Here is a 5,432-nt window from a genome sequence, read left to right on the forward strand (position 1 = left end):
CTCATAAATCAGGAGGTGGCTTCCACCAGGGCCTTACCTCACAGGTAGCCCTCTGGGGCTTAGGTAGGCTTGGCCCCAAGTCCACCCCTCTCAGCCGAGGACGGGTGGGACTCAAGGTCACACTTTGGGTCGAGGGCGCAGGATGGTCCATAACGCAGGCGGTAATCGGTCCTTCAACAAGGGGCCCGGTCTCCTGGGCCTCAGGGGCGGCCGGAAGAGCTGCGCACCGCTGGACATCCTGAGCCCTCCAACCAGTCCCTCGCTGCCACTGGGTGTAGACTACGGCATCTACAGGCTGCAGGTCGCGGTCCGCGTCAATCTCTCCATGGCAGGGTACCACCTCGCCCCGGGCGACATGTACCTTCAGCGGTTCCCCGATCTCCTGAATAACTCCCCACCCTTCCTGGGAGTTAAAGGTGACCACCACACCCCACTTCAGCGGAGGATCGTACACTTCGGCTTTCAGATCGATCACGGCCACAGGTCGGGCTTCTCTCTCCTTCTCCTTTCGCCACGCGGCCACTAGGCGCCGCCGGTGCTCCATCCATGGCATCAGCTTCAGATCCCTTCTCCCGCGGTTCACGGCCTGGTGACGGGGTCCGTGAGTCCTCCGCGGTCGGGTCGGGTGAAGAGAAGAACGCAGGGGACAGGCGGATCTCAGCAGAGTGGACCAGCCGGGAACTCACTTGCGCATGGGCCTCTCGGCACTGCTCCTCCTGCCGGACTTCGGCCGCATCCACCCATTTGTCCGGCGAGTGGCTGCTGGGTCCTCCTCTCGCAAGCAGCTCTGCAGCGGTCAGCACCCCCTGTAGCGGTGGGTCCTGGCTCACTCCCAACGATGCGGGCTGGCGCCGGGTCGTCCCCACATGGCTGCTTGGAGGCCGCCATGTCTGTCCCTTCTTCTCAATCGTCTTCCCGCGTACTCTTTCATGGGCGGCCCCGTCTCCACCCTCCGAAGAGAATGAGAAGGCAGACCTCAGCCGCTGACGGACACGTCCTCAGGATACAGCAATACTTAGACTGGGCGGCCATTGTCTTTCGCGCTCTTCAGCTTGTCTACGCCCACTTCTACGCCCTTCTTCTTCTCCTGCGCTCCTCTTAGTGCTGTAATGGCGGCGGTTTTGGCGGGAAGTGGCAATTCAGTCTTTGCAATAAGTCACAGTTCAAGCACAATTCAGACACAGTTCCAAGGCACACGACCTGATCTTCAGGCTTAAGTAGATCCTGTTCATGACGCCAAGTTGGAGCGTCCCCAGACGCAGGGTTGCGGGGTACTCGGTACCGGGACTCTCGGTCTCAGTTCTGGGGTTATCACGGTGGCTAGACCTGGTCTGTGACCCTGCTAAGGGGCGTCCAATGAAAGGTGCGATGATGGTGTGTGGTGCAGGTCGCGATGAATAACGAGGACACAGGGTTGCAGTCTCTTTACTGAAGGCTTCAGGATCCTCAATCCAGAGCACTGCTAACAGGGCTGGCTGAGACCGGCCGGTCCGAAGGCACCTCCAGAGTTCCCTTTGCAGGTGGAAATCAGTGACTACCTTCTAGCGCCTGTGTGTTGTAGTACCTCCCTGCTGAGCACCACGGGATAGTCCTCACAACGGTTGTGTCTGTTTCTGATGTTCTTCTCTCACAACTCGTATCTGTTCTGATGTTCTTCTCCGTCCCCCAGATGATATGGATAGGATGCACCCATATGACGGGTAGGCCTGGAGTTCTTCCGGGACTCTAGCGTCGCCCCTCTCCCACAATTGCCCCCTATGTCTGCTTAGGTGATTTAGGTGAGACAGCCAACCTAAAATTAACTGTCCTGCCGCTGTTTGAAGTAATGCTTGGAGCCCAATACTTTCTCGGCGTTCCGGCCACCGGCTACGCGCCTCAGTAGGATGTTGCCTCGGTCTTACAGCACGACTCCTACTGGTATTATCTCATTTTTGCTGCGATCTCATTTCTCACTTCTCCACAGTAAACCTTGCTTCTTTTCCTTTCTTAGGATGCCACCGCATTCAAGTGCAGGCACGGCTCCATAACGTTCTGTTCGCTAGGCCTCTGTCAGGATCCCACCCCTGACAGGGACCCCCCTGAATCTTCCCCCGCAACACCCTCTGCCACAGGATGTTGCCTGGATCCAACCCAGTCAGCTTCTGACTAACTTCCTATCCGGCCCCCAGTTTTACCAGATTGTGAGGAGTGGCCTAATGCATAGAACCCTTAGCTCCCCCTGGAGGCCAGACTGTGAAGTGCATTGGTGTCTGTGATACCTGGTCAGGTGAACTCCTTCAGTGCCATCAGACGTACCATAGCCCCCTTAGTGGCGGAGCGTCAGTACTGCAACGACCAGGACTCTGGGGCGCTGCACGTACACCTCATACTCCGCTCCGTACACCTCGTACACACACGGCTCCACTCCGTACACCTCGTACACACACGGCTCCACTCCGTACACCTCGTACACACACGGCTCCGCTCCGTACACCTCGTACACACACGGCTCCGCTCCGTACACCTCGTACACACACGGCTCCGCTCCGTACACCTCGTACACACACGGCTCCGCTCCGTACACCTCGTACACACACGGCTCCGCTCCGTACACCTCGTACACACACGGCTCCGCTCCGTACACCTCGTACACACACGGCTCCGCTCCGTACATCTCGTACACACACGGCTCCGCTCCGTACATCTCGTACACACACGGCTCCGCTCCGTACACCTCGTACACACACGGCTCCGCTCCGTACACCTCGTACACACACGGCTCCGCTCCGTACACCTCGTACACACACGGCTCCGCTCCGTACATCTCGTACACACACGGCTCCGCTCCGTACATCTCGTACACACACGGCTCCGCTCCGTACACCTCGTACACACACGGCTCCGCTCCGTACACCTCGTACACACACGGCTCCGCTCCGTACACCTCGTACACACACGGCTCCGCTCCGTACACCTCGTACACACACGGCTCCGCTCCGTACACCTCGTAAACACACGGCTCCGCTCCGTACACCTCGTACACACACGGCTCCGCTCCGTACACCTCGTACACACACGGCTCCGCTCCGTACACCTCGTACACACACGGCTCCGCTCCGGACACCTCGTACACACAGCTCCGCTCCGTACACCCCGTACACACACGGCTCCGCTCCGTACACCTCGTACACACACGGCTCCGCTCCGTACACCTCGTACACACACGGCTCCGCTCCGTACACCTCGTACACACACGGCTCCGCTCCGTACACCTCGTACACACACGGCTCCGCTCCGTACACCTCGTACACACACGGCTCCGCTCCGTACACCTCGTACACACACGGCTCCGCTCCGTACACCTCGTACACACACGGCTCCACTCCGTACACCTCGTACACACACGGCTCCGCTCCGTACACCTCGTACACACACGGCTCCGCTCCGTACACCTCGTACACACGGCTCCGCTCCGTACACCTCGTACACACACGGCTCCGCTCCGTACACCTCGCACACACACGGCTCCGCTCCGTACACCTCGTACACACGGCTCCGCTCCGTATACCTCGTACACACACGGCTCCGCTCCGTACACCTCGTACACACACGGCTCCGCTCCGTACACCTCGTACACACGGCTCCGCTCCGTACACCTCGTACACACACGGCTCCGCTCTGTACACCTCGCACACACACGGCTCCGCTCCGTACACCTCATACACACACGGCTCCGCTCCGTACACCTCGTACACACACGTCTCCGCTCCGTACACCTCGCACACACACGGCTCCGCTCCGTACACCTCGTACACACGGCTCCGCTCCGTACACCTCATACACACACGGCTCCGCTCCGTACACCTCGTACACACACGGCTCCGCTCCGTACACCTCGTACACACGGCTCCGCTCCGTACACCTCGTACACACACGGCTCCGCTCCGTACACCTCGCACACACACGGCTCCGCTCCGTACACCTCGCACACACACGGCTCCGCTCCATACACCTCGTACACACGGCTCCGCTCCGTACACCTCGTACACACACGTCTCCGCTCCGTACACCTCGTACACACACGTCTCCGCTCCGTACACCTCATACACACACGGCTCCGCTCCGTACATCTCGTACACACGGCTCCGTTCCGTACACCTCGTACACACACGGCTCCGCTCCGTACACCTCGTACACACACGGCTCTGCTCCATACACCTCGTACACACACGGCTCCGCTCCGTACACCTCGTACACACACGGCTCCGCTCCGTACACCTCGTACACACACGTCTCCGCTCCGTACACCTCGTACACACACGGCTCCGCTCCGTACACCTCGTACACACACGGCTCCGCTCCGTACACCTCGTACACACACGGCTCCGCTCCGTACACCTCGTACACACACGGCTCCGCTCCGTACACCTCGCACACACACGGCTCCGCTCCGTACACCTCGTACACACGGCTCCGCTCCGTACACCTCAAACACACACGGCTCCGCTCCGTACACCTCGTACACACACGTCTCCGCTCCGTACACCTCGCACACACACGGCTCCGCTCCGTACACCTCGTACACACGGCTCCGCTCCGTACACCTCATACACACACGTCTCCGCTCCGTACACCTCGCACACACACGGCTCCGCTCCGTACACCTCGTACACACGGCTCCGCTCCGTACACCTCGCACACACACGGCTCCGCTCCGTACACCTCGCACACACACGGCTCCGCTCCGTACACCTCGCACACACACGGCTCCGCTCCGTACACCTCGTACACACACGGCTCCGCTCCGTACACCTCGTACACACACGGCTCCGCTCCGTACACCTCGTACACACACGGCTCCGCTCCGTACACCTCGTACACACACGACTCCGCTCCGTACACCTCGTACACACACGGCTTCGCTCCGTACACCTCGTACACACACGGCTCCGCTCCGTACACCTCGTACACACACGGCTCCGCTCCGTACACCTTGTACACACACAGCTCCGCTCCGTACACCTGGCTCCGCTCCGTACACCTCGTACATACACGGCTCCGCTCCGTACACCTCGTACACACGGCTCCGCTCCGTACACCTCGTACACACGGCTCCGCTCCGTACACCTCGTACACACACGGCTCCGCTCCGTACACCTCGTACACACGGCTCCGCTCCGTACACCTCGTACACACACGGCTCCGCTCCGTACACCTCGTACACACGGCTCCGCTCCGTACACCTCGTACACACGGCTCCGCTCCATCCACACTGTAAACCCCTCCTCCCACACATCAACTTCCCCTCATCCGGCACCATGACAACCAGCAGAGTCCTGCACACACTGAGGCCCTGATCATGTGACCATGACTCCTCCCTCCTGTGACCTCATCACAGGTCCTGCACACACTGAGGCCCTGATCATGTGACCCTGACTCCTCCCTCCGGTGAC

The sequence above is a fragment of the Ranitomeya variabilis genome, chromosome 3 (assembly GCF_051348905.1).
Source record: "Ranitomeya variabilis isolate aRanVar5 chromosome 3, aRanVar5.hap1, whole genome shotgun sequence".
Classification (NCBI taxonomy): domain Eukaryota; kingdom Metazoa; phylum Chordata; class Amphibia; order Anura; family Dendrobatidae; genus Ranitomeya; species Ranitomeya variabilis.